The 14,824-nt window shown below is 51.5% G+C and overlaps 6 non-coding genes across 6 annotated transcripts; all 6 read right to left on the bottom strand.

Moving 5' to 3' along the window:
* Positions 1–2,315: 2,315 nt before the first annotated feature.
* On the bottom strand, positions 2,316–2,434 carry LOC138394968 (5S ribosomal RNA). The gene has a single exon (XR_011235471.1). It is a non-coding gene; the product is annotated as a 5S ribosomal RNA (ribosomal RNA).
* A 1,084-nt stretch (positions 2,435–3,518) lies between these two features.
* Positions 3,519–3,637, bottom strand: LOC138394879 (5S ribosomal RNA). Its single transcript, XR_011235403.1, has one exon. It is a non-coding gene; the product is annotated as a 5S ribosomal RNA (ribosomal RNA).
* A 3,466-nt stretch (positions 3,638–7,103) lies between these two features.
* LOC138394830 (5S ribosomal RNA) lies at positions 7,104–7,222 on the bottom strand. Its single transcript, XR_011235356.1, has one exon. It is a non-coding gene; the product is annotated as a 5S ribosomal RNA (ribosomal RNA).
* Positions 7,223–8,320: 1,098 nt separating this feature from the next.
* On the bottom strand, positions 8,321–8,439 carry LOC138394995 (5S ribosomal RNA). Its single transcript, XR_011235497.1, has one exon. It is a non-coding gene; the product is annotated as a 5S ribosomal RNA (ribosomal RNA).
* A 3,466-nt stretch (positions 8,440–11,905) lies between these two features.
* Positions 11,906–12,024, bottom strand: LOC138394829 (5S ribosomal RNA). The gene has a single exon (XR_011235355.1). It is a non-coding gene; the product is annotated as a 5S ribosomal RNA (ribosomal RNA).
* A 1,083-nt stretch (positions 12,025–13,107) lies between these two features.
* On the bottom strand, positions 13,108–13,226 carry LOC138394878 (5S ribosomal RNA). Its single transcript, XR_011235402.1, has one exon. It is a non-coding gene; the product is annotated as a 5S ribosomal RNA (ribosomal RNA).
* Between the last annotated feature and the right edge of the window lie 1,598 nt (positions 13,227–14,824).

Here is a 14,824-nt window from a genome sequence, read left to right as displayed (position 1 = left end):
ACTGTATTTGGACTGGATTCCAAGAAACTGAAATGAGTGTATGTGTGTCAGGGAAACGCAAACATTGAGGACTTGCTGTTCTCTCCAATACAGTTAGATTCTTAGATGGAATAATGTGGCTGCGGTTACATTTAAAAAGGAAGGAAAGCCTCTACCTTTGATAGAAACATATTGACTTTTTGTCGATGGAGGGATATCGTTAAGGGGATCATGAACTTAAGGTAGGAGGGGTATAAAAGAAACAAGATCTGACCAAGGGTTGATGATTTCTTGAGTCAGGGTAGTGAGTAGGTATTATAGTATTCTTTCTGTTTCTGTTTATATTTCAAATTTTCCATAACAAAAAGTTTCCAAAGATACCATAAACACGGTACAAAACAAGTTGCAAACAGGACAAGGGATCTGTAGCGCATACAATTGGCAAAATATCACTGCTACAGAATATCTATGTGTAATAGGCTTAATACGCATTTGACACTGTATCCTCATTATTAATCAAGGAAACACAAAATAAAAAATGAAGCAAGATGTAGTTCCAAACTCACCAGATTGAGGAAACTTAAAACACTGATCACTGTGTTGGCTGGGAGGAGAACTCTTAACACGCACACTGCTGATATGGGAGGTGAAATTATAGAACCATTTGGAAAACAATGTAGCATAAATGGATATGAATGAACACTGGCATAATTTAGGAACAAGCATATTCTCTGAGTAGCACGTACCAGAGAGAAGATAGGGCACACGTGACCAGGAAACATCCAGAGTAATACTCACGGGAGCCCCGTGTACATGGACCTAGTCAAAGATCGGATAAAGATACTTTGATTGACTCGTGCAGTGCCATTCTATAGAAGTGCTGATGAACTGCAGCTTCCTGTGTAAGCAAGGCGTATTCCCCAAACAGAAGGTTTCCCCTGGAACACAAGTTAGCCAGAATGAATCCAGAATGGCTCCACATGTGTTATATAAACTGTGAAATTAACAAACTACCTCAATGAGATAGTCATGGAACAGAGAGCAAAAGCTTTAAAAGGAAAAGCCAGCAAAATGATGAGAGTCGAGATGGGATTTGTTTGGGAGAAGTGTTTTTTCGGTTCCATGCCTTCGGAAAAAGATACACAGCGGCTTCCGACATATGAATAAACTCCCATTTTTATAAGGCGAGTGGTAGAGAGTTTTGGTACAGTTAATTGGGTCTAATAGAATAAAACTAATAATTGCTATTATTGCTCTTTAACATATCCATTTCCCAAATTAAAAGAAAGAGAGAAAGAAACAGATTGTAAATTTCTAGTTATAAACCCTGTTTAAATTGCACTATTTATTAATTTGGGGGAAATGATTAGTTTGGGGACTCCGTGTCCATCTATCTAGGAATATAGTAGAGCCTCTCCATGGATTTGGGCGGTCATTGACGTTGTTACTAAGTTTTCCATCTAAGTTGGCACCTTTGTCCCGTAGGTGCTATGTAGATTTTCTGTGACTTTGCATGTTATCCTTTTTACAAATTGCCTTCAACATTGTGTATTTGCTAGGAAATAAGAAATATTGAAACTATCGATTGAATGTTGATTTCAGATAGAGCTATCTTGCTGGACTCACTTAGGATTTCGACAGGTCTCCCATGCATACTGGCAAACATTCTATTTTGAGAACCGTAGGAGGTGAGGAAAATGAAGAAGGTGATTTTCCTTTCCCGTATATTGTTAGTGTCTTCCCCTGTTTGAGTATATTTTTAGAGCGTCGCTTGCAGTATTGAACAGAAGAATTTCATATCAACACCCTGTTCTTGCTCGTGACTTTCCAAAGAATGTTTTTACTTCTTAATCCTTAAGAATATTTTCTAAAGATTTAGACTTTTGAAAAGTGTTTCTAGGTGTCTTCTCATCTGGATTCTTAAATTCCTTTCCCGTGAACGAATAGCCAACTGTTTAGATTCCATGCTTCTGCATATATGGATATGATCGAATTTTTCCTTTCCTAGGGTAACGTGGTCATGTACTTGGACAACTTTAGAATTTGTCCTGAATTCAGAGCCGGTCCGTCAGCAGTTCCAGAGGCCCGGACCTGGGGCAGGTGTCTGAGGGCCGACAGCCTCGGGGACTGAGCCTCCACATCTCAAATCTGACCCTCTCTCCAGGGGCCACGGGGCAGGATCCGGGCCTGCCGGGGCGGGGTGGGGGTGGGCGGGGGCGGGAGCCAGGACGGGCGTGGAGGGCGAAGGGCCCCCCCCCTTTCCCAGCCGAGGTGGGCGGAGGAGCCCCCCCTTCCCAGCCCAGGGCGGGCGGGACAGAAAAAGAGGCAAAGCAAAAAGCCTACGGCACCCGGTATTCCCAGGCGGTCTCCCATCCAAGTACTAACCGGGCCCGACCCTGCTTAGCTTCCGAGATCAGACGAGATCGGGCGCGTTCAGGGTGGTATGGCCGTAGACGACGGCGGCCGTCCCCGGACGCCTCAAGAGGCCGAGCTGCTGCTACGCGTCCCTCCCTGCCCAGTCCGGTCCCTCCCGCCGCCCTGGCCCTTCGCTAGACCACCTGTCCGTATCCGGGGCAGGCGGAGACTGACGGGTCTCGCGCGCATCCCCCCTCCCCCACCCAAACCGCGGACGCACCACCGTCCCGCAGCCCAAGGAGCAGCCCCACGGGCAAGCGCGCAGGGACAGACTTCCACGCGTGGGGACGGAGGGCCAGAGCCGGAGAGTGCGCGCGAGAGGGCCCTCCGCCGCCCCACGCGAGGGCACGGTGGAGAGGGGCTTTGGGGCAGGGCCAGGACAAGGAGGCAGGGCCGTGTGCGCGGCTGGTCCTTCACCCCGAGGTCCTGAAGACGTGCAGTGTCCCCCCCACCCCGCCACCCCACTCCGTCTGGGGAGGACTGTTCTGCCTCGATTTCCCCTCAGGGCCTGCATGTGGCAGCAGCACCCGCGTGGGGGTGGGGGGCCCAGAGCCGGCTGTCCTGTTGCTCGGTGGGGCGGGGTTTGGGGGTGGGGCGTCTGGGTTTGGGTGCGTGTGCTCCGTGTGCTGTTGTGTGTCCTCTCTGCCCGGGCGGCCGGCCACTTGCCCTGTGCGGTGCGCCGGTGTGTCTCTCGGGAGCCCCGGCCCGAGGCCCGGGTGTGCGGCGGAGAGGAAGTCCACGGTGGGCTGGGGGTCCGGGGGCCCAGGGGACGGTTTGCGGCCGTGGACTGTCCCGCGCCGGGTGTAGGGATTGTCCCGGGGGGGCCGGGGGGTGGAGACCCAGCAGCACTTAGGGATCCCGCCGCCCGGCCCGGTGTGGGCCCAGGGCTGGGGCTCCGCTGCTGGGCGGAACGGAACGGCTGGGATGCTCCGCCGCTGCCGCCGCCTGGCGGTGGTGCTGCAGCCGGGGAGAGGAGAGGAAGCCTCCGGCGGGCGCAGCGGGCGGCGACCGGGGCCAAGGGCGGGCGCGGAGGGCGGAGGGCCGAGGGCGGAGGGACCGGCCCACCCCCAGCCCCACCCCCCGACCCCCGACAGGCCGGCGGGCCGGACAAAAGAAGAGGCAAAAGCCTACAGCACTCGGTATTCCCAGGCGGTCTCCCATCCAAGTACTAACCAGGCCCGACCCTGCTTAGCTTCCGAGATCAGACGAGATCGGGCGCGTTCAGGGTGGTATGGCCGTAGACGACCGTGGCCGTCCCCGGACGCCTCAAGAGGCCGAGCTGCTGCCACGGGGCCCTCCCGGCCCAGCGCCCCCTCCCAACCCCCGCCGCCCCCCCCCCTCCCGCGCAGTCCTGCAGCCCACTAGCCTTCAAAGCCTTGCTCAGTAGCTGCTACACGCACATCAAAGACTCAATACTTTTCCACAAACACATACACCAATGACAACAAAAATCAAAGACTCAAGATGACATCCATTGAAAGCACGGAGGACACAAACGGAGGACAGCGTGTGACTTAGCAGATTCTACACACTGCAGGAGCTGACATGAAGGCCCAGGGAAATATTCCAAAGGAGTGTGCCATGGCTCAGAGCTCCTCGGCATGAGCAGACTGGCTTCGGCTGACAGCAGCTCTTAGATTTTCACAGTGGAGCCAGAACAGTAGAAAGTTCCTTCCTCGCCTTTCCTACTTCATGCAGTACTAAGTAGTCCACGGTTATATGGTGAATGGATACGATTATTCTGTGGGATCATGCAAAGAAGAAATGCTGTTGGTGTCTTTGAGAACTGGGAATTTGGGGGTGAGAGAAAGAAGTGAAATCGATAAAGTAGCGTAAAAAAACTCTCAGTCTCAGATTGAATTTGGATTATCAGTGGACACTCAATGTGTTTTTCTTTAATTTTTTTTTTTTTTATCCCCATGGAGGGTGCTGAGAAGTAGGTGCAAACTGAACAGTAGTGCATTTCACCAGCATCTAGATCGTGGTCTCCACAAACCATTGTTATTAAATGGTCCGAAGCCTTACCGGAGACACAGGCTGACTTCAAGTCCGGGGCAGGAAATGGACGCTTCTTCTGCCGGGAAGCGTGGATGCTCTGATATCCAACAGAACGAGGGTCATGTCAAAGGACACAGGAACCAGAATGAGTAGACTCCCGTCTGCCAAACACAGGACGGTTTGATCACCAGTAAGTATAATAATTGCAAGATATTGAAGCACATTAAATGTGTTTAAATCCACGACTAAACCCCTAACAATGCAAAAATAACTCGGATCCCCCACTGTGGAGAGCGGGAGGAAACAAAGTGAAATGGTGACAACCGGGACTGCCCCCAACTGGTTGGGATGTATGGACACTCTTTCCAAAGACCTCTCAACCGAGCACAATGTATGTACTGTATTTGGACTGGATTCCAAGAAACTGAAATGAGTGTATGTGTCTCAGGGAAACGCAAACCTTGAGGACTTGCTGTTCTCTCCAATACGGTTAGATTCTTAGATGGAATAATGTGGCTGCGGTTACATTTAAAAAGGAAAGAAAGCCTCTACCTTTGATAGAAACATATTGACTTTTTGTCGATGGAGGGATATCGTTAAGGGGATCATGAACTTAAGGTAGGAGGGGTATAAAAGAAACAAGATCTGACCAAGGGTTGATGATTTCTTGAGTCAGGGTAGTGAGTAGGTATTATAGTATTCTTTCTGTTTTTGTTTATATTTCAAATTTTCCATAACAAAAAGTTTCCAAAGATACCATAAACACGGTACAAAACAAGTTGCAAACAGGACAAGGGATCTGTAGCGCATACAATTGGCAAAATATCACTGCTACAGAATATCTATGTGTAATAGGCTTAATACGCGTTTGACACTGTATCCTCATTATTAATCAAGGAAACACAAAATAAAAAATGAAGCAAGATGTAGTTCCAAACTCACCAGATTGAGGAAACTTAAAACACTGATCACTGTGTTGGCTGGGAGGAGAACTCTTAACACGCACACTGCTGATATGGGAGGTGAAATTATAGAACCATTTGGAAAACAATGTAGCATAAATGGATATGAATGAACACTGGCATAATTTAGGAACAAGCATATTCTCTGAGTAGCACGTACCAGAGAGAAGATAGGGCACACGTGACCAGGAAACATCCAGAGTAATACTCACGGGAGCCCCGTGTACATGGACCTAGTCAAAGATCGGATAAAGATACTTTGATTGACTCGTGCAGTGCCATTCTATAGAAGTGCTGATGAACTGCAGCTTCCTGTGTAAGCAAGGCGTATTCCCCAAACAGAAGGTTTCCCCTGGAACACAAGTTAGCCAGAATGAATCCAGAATGGCTCCACATGTGTTATATAAACTGTGAAATTAACAAACTACCTCAATGAGATAGTCATGGAACAGAGAGCAAAAACTTTAAAAGGAAAAGCCAGCAAAATGATGAGAGTCGAGATGGGATTTGTTTGGGAGAAGTGTTTTTTCGGTTCCATGCCTTCGGAAAAAGATACACAGCGGCTTCCGACATATGAATAAACTCCCATTTTTATAAGGCGAGTGGTAGAGAGTTTTGGTACAGTTAATTGGGTCTAATAGAATAAAACTAATAATTGCTATTATTGCTCTTTAACATATCCATTTCCCAAATTAAAAGAAAGAGAGAAAGAAACAGATTGTAAATTTCTAGTTATAAACCCTGTTTAAATTGCACTATTTATTAATTTGGGGGAAATGATTAGTTTGGGGACTCCGTGTCCATCTATCTAGGAATATAGTAGAGCCTCTCCATGGATTTGGGCGGTCATTGACGTTGTTACTAAGTTTTCCATCTAAGTTGGCACCTTTGTCCCGTAGGTGCTATGTAGATTTTCTGTGACTTTGCATGTTATCCTTTTTACAAATTGCCTTCAACATTGTGTATTTGCTAGGAAATAAGAAATATTGAAACTATCGATTGAATGTTGATTTCAGATAGAGCTATCTTGCTGGACTCACTTAGGATTTCGACAGGTCTCCCATGCATACTGGCAAACATTCTATTTTGAGAACCGTAGGAGGTGAGGAAAATGAAGAAGGTGATTTTCCTTTCCCGTATATTGTTAGTGTCTTCCCCTGTTTGAGTATATTTTTAGAGCGTCGCTTGCAGTATTGAACAGAAGAATTTCATATCAACACCCTGTTCTTGCTCGTGACTTTCCAAAGAATGTTTTTACTTCTTAATCCTTAAGAATATTTTCTAAAGATTTAGACTTTTGAAAAGTGTTTCTAGGTGTCTTCTCATCTGGATTCTTAAATTCCTTTCCCGTGAACGAATAGCCAACTGTTTAGATTCCATGCTTCTGCATATATGGATATGATCGAATTTTTCCTTTCCTAGGGTAACGTGGTCATGTACTTGGACAACTTTAGAATTTGTCCTGAATTCAGAGCCGGTCCGTCAGCAGTTCCAGAGGCCCGGACCTGGGGCAGGTGTCTGAGGGCCGACAGCCTCGGGGACTGAGCCTCCACATCTCAAATCTGACCCTCTCTCCAGGGGCCACGGGGCAGGATCCGGGCCTGCCGGGGCGGGGTGGGGGTGGGCGGGGGCGGGAGCCAGGACGGGCGTGGAGGGCGAAGGGCCCCCCCCTTTCCCAGCCGAGGTGGGCGGAGGAGCCCCCCCTTCCCAGCCCAGGGCGGGCGGGACAGAAAAAGAGGCAAAGCAAAAAGCCTACAGCACCCGGTATTCCCAGGCGGTCTCCCATCCAAGTACTAACCGGGCCCGACCCTGCTTAGCTTCCGAGATCAGACGAGATCGGGCGCGTTCAGGGTGGTATGGCCGTAGACGACGGCGGCCGCCCCCGGACGCCTCAAGAGGCCGAGCTGCTGCTACGCGTCCCTCCCTGCCCAGTCCGGTCCCTCCCGCCGCCCTGGCCCTTCGCTAGACCACCTGTCCGTATCCGGGGCAGGCGGAGACTGACGGGTCTCGCGCGCATCCCCCCTCCCCCACCCAAACCGCGGACGCACCACCGTCCCGCAGCCCAAGGAGCAGCCCCACGGGCAAGCGCGCAGGGACAGACTTCCACGCGTGGGGACGGAGGGCCAGAGCCGGAGAGTGCGCGCGAGAGGGCCCTCCGCCGCCCCACGCGAGGGCACGGTGGAGAGGGGCTTTGGGGCAGGGCCAGGACAAGGAGGCAGGGCCGTGTGCGCGGCTGGTCCTTCACCCCGAGGTCCTGAAGACGTGCAGTGTCCCCCCCACCCCGCCACCCCACTCCGTCTGGGGAGGACTGTTCTGCCTCGATTTCCCCTCAGGGCCTGCATGTGGCAGCAGCACCCGCGTGGGGGTGGGGGGCCCAGAGCCGGCTGTCCTGTTGCTCGGTGGGGCGGGGTTTGGGGGTGGGGCGTCTGGGTTTGGGTGCGTGTGCTCCGTGTGCTGTTGTGTGTCCTCTCTGCCCGGGCGGCCGGCCACTTGCCCTGTGCGGTGCGCCGGTGTGTCTCTCGGGAGCCCCGGCCCGAGGCCCGGGTGTGCGGCGGAGAGGAAGTCCACGGTGGGCTGGGGGTCCGGGGGCCCAGGGGACGGTTTGCCGCCGTGGACTGTCCCGCGCCGGGTGTAGGGATTGTCCCGGGGGGGCCGGGGGGTGGAGACCCAGCAGCACTTAGGGATCCCGCCGCCCGGCCCGGTGTGGGCCCAGGGCTGGGGCTCCGCTGCTGGGCGGAACGGAACGGCTGGGATGCTCCGCCGCTGCCGCCGCCTGGCGGTGGTGCTGCAGCCGGGGAGAGGAGAGGAAGCCTCCGGCGGGCGCAGCGGGCGGCGACCGGGGCCAAGAGCGGGCGCGGAGGGCGGAGGGCCGAGGGCCGAGGGCCGAGGGCGGAGGGACCGGCCCACCCCCAGCCCCACCCCCCGACCCCCGACAGGCCGGCGGGCGGGACAAAAGAAGAGGCAAAAGCCTACAGCACCCGGTATTCCCAGGCGGTCTCCCATCCAAGTACTAACCAGGCCCGACCCTGCTTAGCTTCCGAGATCAGACGAGATCGGGCGCGTTCAGGGTGGTATGGCCGTAGACGACCGTGGCCGTCCCCGGACGCCTCAAGAGGCCGAGCTGCTGCCACGGGGCCCTCCCGGCCCAGCGCCCCCTCCCAACCCCCGCCGCCCCCCCTCCTCCCGCGCAGTCCTGCAGCCCACTAGCCTTCAAAGCCTTGCTCAGTAGCTGCTACACGCACATCAAAGACTCAATACTTTTCCACAAACACATACACCAATGACAACAAAAATCAAAGACTCAAGATGACATCCATTGAAAGCACGGAGGACACAAACGGAGGACAGCGTGTGACTTAGCAGATTCTACACACTGCAGGAGCTGACATGAAGGCCCAGGGAAATATTCCAAAGGAGTGTGCCATGGCTCAGAGCTCCTCGGCATGAGCAGACTGGCTTCGGCTGACAGCAGCTCTTAGATTTTCACAGTGGAGCCAGAACAGTAGAAAGTTCCTTCCTCGCCTTTCCTACTTCATGCAGTACTAAGTAGTCCACGGTTATATGGTGAATGGATACGATTATTCTGTGGGATCATGCAAAGAAGAAATGCTGTTGGTGTCTTTGAGAACTGGGAATTTGGGGGTGAGAGAAAGAAGTGAAATCGATAAAGTAGCGTAAAAAAACTCTCAGTCTCAGATTGAATTTGGATTATCAGTGGACACTCAATGTGTTTTTCTTTAATTTTTTTTTTTTTTATCCCCATGGAGGGTGCTGAGAAGTAGGTGCAAACTGAACAGTAGTGCATTTCACCAGCATCTAGATCGTGGTCTCCACAAACCATTGTTATTAAATGGTCCGAAGCCTTACCGGAGACACAGGCTGACTTCAAGTCCGGGGCAGGAAATGGACGCTTCTTCTGCCGGGAAGCGTGGATGCTCTGATATCCAACAGAACGAGGGTCATGTCAAAAGACACAGGAACCAGAATGAGTAGACTCCCGTCTGCCAAACACAGGACGGTTTGATCACCAGTAAGTATAATAATTGCAAGATATTGAAGCACATTAAATGTGTTTAAATCCACGACTAAACCCCTAACAATGCAAAAATAACTCGGGTCCCCCACTGTGGAGAGCGGGAGGAAACAAAGTGAAATGGTGACAACCGGGACTGCCCCCAACTGGTTGGGATGTATGGACACTCTTTCCAAAGACCTCTCAACCGAGCACAATGTATGTACTGTATTTGGACTGGATTCCAAGAAACTGAAATGAGTGTATGTGTGTCAGGGAAACGCAAACATTGAGGACTTGCTGTTCTCTCCAATACGGTTAGATTCTTAGATGGAATAATGTGGCTGCGGTTACATTTAAAAAGGAAGGAAAGCCTCTACCTTTGATAGAAACATATTGACTTTTTGTCGATGGAGGGATATCGTTAAGGGGATCATGAACTTAAGGTAGGAGGGGTATAAAAGAAACAAGATCTGACCAAGGGTTGATGATTTCTTGAGTCAGGGTAGTGAGTAGGTATTATAGTATTCTTTCTGTTTCTGTTTATATTTCAAATTTTCCATAACAAAAAGTTTCCAAAGATACCATAAACACGGTACAAAACAAGTTGCAAACAGGACAAGGGATCTGTAGCGCATACAATTGGCAAAATATCACTCCTACAGAATATCTATGTGTAATAGGCTTAATACGCATTTGACACTGTATCCTCATTATTAATCAAGGAAACACAAAATAAAAAATGAAGCAAGATGTAGTTCCAAACTCACCAGATTGAGGAAACTTAAAACACTGATCACTGTGTTGGCTGGGAGGAGAACTCTTAACACGCACACTGCTGATATGGGAGGTGAAATTATAGAACCATTTGGAAAACAATGTAGCATAAATGGATATGAATGAACACTGGCATAATTTAGGAACAAGCATATTCTCTGAGTAGCACGTACCAGAGAGAAGATAGGGCACACGTGACCAGGAAACATCCAGAGTAATACTCACGGGAGCCCCGTGTACATGGACCTAGTCAAAGATCGGATAAAGATACTTTGATTGACTCGTGCAGTGCCATTCTATAGAAGTGCTGATGAACTGCAGCTTCCTGTGTAAGCAAGGCGTATTCCCCAAACAGAAGGTTTCCCCTGGAACACAAGTTAGCCAGAATGAATCCAGAATGGCTCCACATGTGTTATATAAACTGTGAAATTAACAAACTACCTCAATGAGATAGTCATGGAACAGAGAGCAAAAACTTTAAAAGGAAAAGCCAGCAAAATGATGAGAGTCGAGATGGGATTTGTTTGGGAGAAGTGTTTTTTCGGTTCCATGCCTTCGGAAAAAGATACACAGCGGCTTCCGACATATGAATAAACTCCCATTTTTATAAGGCGAGTGGTAGAGAGTTTTGGTACAGTTAATTGGGTCTAATAGAATAAAACTAATAATTGCTATTATTGCTCTTTAACATATCCATTTCCCAAATTAAAAGAAAGAGAGAAAGAAACAGATTGTAAATTTCTAGTTATAAACCCTGTTTAAATTGCACTATTTATTAATTTGGGGGAAATGATTAGTTTGGGGACTCCGTGTCCATCTATCTAGGAATATAGTAGAGCCTCTCCATGGATTTGGGCCGTCATTGACGTTGTTACTAAGTTTTCCATCTAAGTTGGCACCTTTGTCCCGTAGGTGCTATGTAGATTTTCTGTGACTTTGCATGTTATCCTTTTTACAAATTGCCTTCAACATTGTGTATTTGCTAGGAAATAAGAAATATTGAAACTATCGATTGAATGTTGATTTCAGATAGAGCTATCTTGCTGGACTCACTTAGGATTTCGACAGGTCTCCCATGCATACTGGCAAACATTCTATTTTGAGAACCGTAGGAGGTGAGGAAAATGAAGAAGGTGATTTTCCTTTCCCGTATATTGTTAGTGTCTTCCCCTGTTTGAGTATATTTTTAGAGCGTCGCTTGCAGTATTGAACAGAAGAATTTCATATCAACACCCTGTTCTTGCTCGTGACTTTCCAAAGAATGTTTTTACTTCTTAATCCTTAAGAATATTTTCTAAAGATTTAGACTTTTGAAAAGTGTTTCTAGGTGTCTTCTCATCTGGATTCTTAAATTCCTTTCCCGTGAACGAATAGCCAACTGTTTAGATTCCATGCTTCTGCATATATGGATATGATCGAATTTTTCCTTTCCTAGGGTAACGTGGTCATGTACTTGGACAACTTTAGAATTTGTCCTGAATTCAGAGCCGGTCCGTCAGCAGTTCCGGAGGCCCGGACCTGGGGCAGGTGTCTGAGGGCCGACAGCCTCGGGGACTGAGCCTCCACATCTCAAATCTGACCCTCTCTCCAGGGGCCACGGGGCAGGATCCGGGCCTGCCGGGGCGGGGTGGGGGTGGGCGGGGGCGGGAGCCAGGACGGGCGTGGAGGGCGAAGGGCCCCCCCCTTTCCCAGCCGAGGTGGGCGGAGGAGCCCCCCCTTCCCAGCCCAGGGCGGGCGGGACAGAAAAAGAGGCAAAGCAAAAAGCCTACAGCACCCGGTATTCCCAGGCGGTCTCCCATCCAAGTACTAACCGGGCCCGACCCTGCTTAGCTTCCGAGATCAGACGAGATCGGGCGCGTTCAGGGTGGTATGGCCGTAGACGACGGCGGCCGCCCCCGGACGCCTCAAGAGGCCGAGCTGCTGCTACGCGTCCCTCCCTGCCCAGTCCGGTCCCTCCCGCCGCCCTGGCCCTTCGCTAGACCACCTGTCCGTATCCGGGGCAGGCGGAGACTGACGGGTCTCGCGCGCATCCCCCCTCCCCCACCCAAACCGCGGACGCACCACCGTCCCGCAGCCCAAGGAGCAGCCCCACGGGCAAGCGCGCAGGGACAGACTTCCACGCGTGGGGACGGAGGGCCAGAGCCGGAGAGTGCGCGCGAGAGGGCCCTCCGCCGCCCCACGCGAGGGCACGGTGGAGAGGGGCTTTGGGGCAGGGCCAGGACAAGGAGGCAGGGCCGTGTGCGCGGCTGGTCCTTCACCCCGAGGTCCTGAAGACGTGCAGTGTCCCCCCCACCCCGCCACCCCACTCCGTCTGGGGAGGACTGTTCTGCCTCGATTTCCCCTCAGGGCCTGCATGTGGCAGCAGCACCCGCGTGGGGGTGGGGGGCCCAGAGCCGGCTGTCCTGTTGCTCGGTGGGGCGGGGTTTGGGGGTGGGGCGTTTGGGTTTGGGTGCGTGTGCTCCGTGTGCTGTTGTGTGTCCTCTCTGCCCGGGCGGCCGGCCACTTGCCCTGTGCGGTGCGCCGGTGTGTCTCTCGGGAGCCCCGGCCCGAGGCCCGGGTGTGCGGCGGAGAGGAAGTCCACGGTGGGCTGGGGGTCCGGGGGCCCAGGGGACGGTTTGCCGCCGTGGACTGTCCCGCGCCGGGTGTAGGGATTGTCCCGGGGGCCCGGGGGGTGGAGACCCAGCAGCACTTAGGGATCCCGCCGCCCGGCCCGGTGTGGGCCCAGGGCTGGGGCTCCGCTGCTGGGCGGAACGGAACGGCTGGGATGCTCCGCCGCTGCCGCCGCCTGGCGGTGGTGCTGCAGCCGGGGAGAGGAGAGGAAGCCTCCGGCGGGCGCAGCGGGCGGCGACCGGGGCCAAGGGCGGGCGCGGAGGGCGGAGGGCCGAGGGCGGAGGGACCGGCCCACCCCCAGCCCCACCCCCCGACCCCCGACAGGCCGGCGGGCCGGACAAAAGAAGAGGCAAAAGCCTACAGCACTCGGTATTCCCAGGCGGTCTCCCATCCAAGTACTAACCAGGCCCGACCCTGCTTAGCTTCCGAGATCAGACGAGATCGGGCGCGTTCAGGGTGGTATGGCCGTAGACGACCGTGGCCGTCCCCGGACGCCTCAAGAGGCCGAGCTGCTGCCACGGGGCCCTCCCGGCCCAGCGCCCCCTCCCAACCCCCGCCGCCCCCCCCCCCTCCCGCGCAGTCCTGCAGCCCACTAGCCTTCAAAGCCTTGCTCAGTAGCTGCTACACGCACATCAAAGACTCAATACTTTTCCACAAACACATACACCAATGACAACAAAAATCAAAGACTCAAGATGACATCCATTGAAAGCACGGAGGACACAAACGGAGGACAGCGTGTGACTTAGCAGATTCTACACACTGCAGGAGCTGACATGAAGGCCCAGGGAAATATTCCAAAGGAGTGTGCCATGGCTCAGAGCTCCTCGGCATGAGCAGACTGGCTTCGGCTGACAGCAGCTCTTAGATTTTCACAGTGGAGCCAGAACAGTAGAAAGTTCCTTCCTCGCCTTTCCTACTTCATGCAGTACTAAGTAGTCCACGGTTATATGGTGAATGGATACGATTATTCTGTGGGATCATGCAAAGAAGAAATGCTGTTGGTGTCTTTGAGAACTGGGAATTTGGGGGTGAGAGAAAGAAGTGAAATCGATAAAGTAGCGTAAAAAAACTCTCAGTCTCAGATTGAATTTGGATTATCAGTGGACACTCAATGTGTTTTTCTTTAATTTTTTTTTTTTTTTATCCCCATGGAGGGTGCTGAGAAGTAGGTGCAAACTGAACAGTAGTGCATTTCACCAGCATCTAGATCGTGGTCTCCACAAACCATTGTTATTAAATGGTCCGAAGCCTTACCGGAGACACAGGCTGACTTCAAGTCCGGGGCAGGAAATGGACGCTTCTTCTGCCGGGAAGCGTGGATGCTCTGATATCCAACAGAACGAGGGTCATGTCAAAAGACACAGGAACCAGAATGAGTAGACTCCCGTCTGCCAAACACAGGACGGTTTGATCACCAGTAAGTATAATAATTGCAAGATATTGAAGCACATTAAATGTGTTTAAATCCACGACTAAACCCCTAACAATGCAAAAATAACTCGGATCCCCCACTGTGGAGAGCGGGAGGAAACAAAGTGAAATGGTGACAACCGGGACTGCCCCCAACTGGTTGGGATGTATGGACACTCTTTCCAAAGACCTCTCAACCGAGCACAATGTATGTACTGTATTTGGACTGGATTCCAAGAAACTGAAATGAGTGTATGTGTCTCAGGGAAACGCAAACCTTGAGGACTTGCTGTTCTCTCCAATACGGTTAGATTCTTAGATGGAATAATGTGGCTGCGGTTACATTTAAAAAGGAAAGAAAGCCTCTACCTTTGATAGAAACATATTGACTTTTTGTCGATGGAGGGATATCGTTAAGGGGATCATGAACTTAAGGTAGGAGGGGTATAAAAGAAACAAGATCTGACCAAGGGTTGATGATTTCTTGAGTCAGGGTAGTGAGTAGGTATTATAGTATTCTTTCTGTTTTTGTTTATATTTCAAATTTTCCATAACAAAAAGTTTCCAAAGATACCATAAACACGGTACAAAACAAGTTGCAAACAGGACAAGGGATCTGTAGCGCATACAATTGGCAAAATATCACTGCTACAGAATA

The sequence above is a fragment of the Eulemur rufifrons genome, chromosome 14 (assembly GCF_041146395.1).
Source record: "Eulemur rufifrons isolate Redbay chromosome 14, OSU_ERuf_1, whole genome shotgun sequence".
NCBI classification, from domain to species: Eukaryota; Metazoa; Chordata; class Mammalia; order Primates; family Lemuridae; genus Eulemur; species Eulemur rufifrons.
This window is presented reverse-complemented; position numbering and strand designations above follow the sequence as displayed.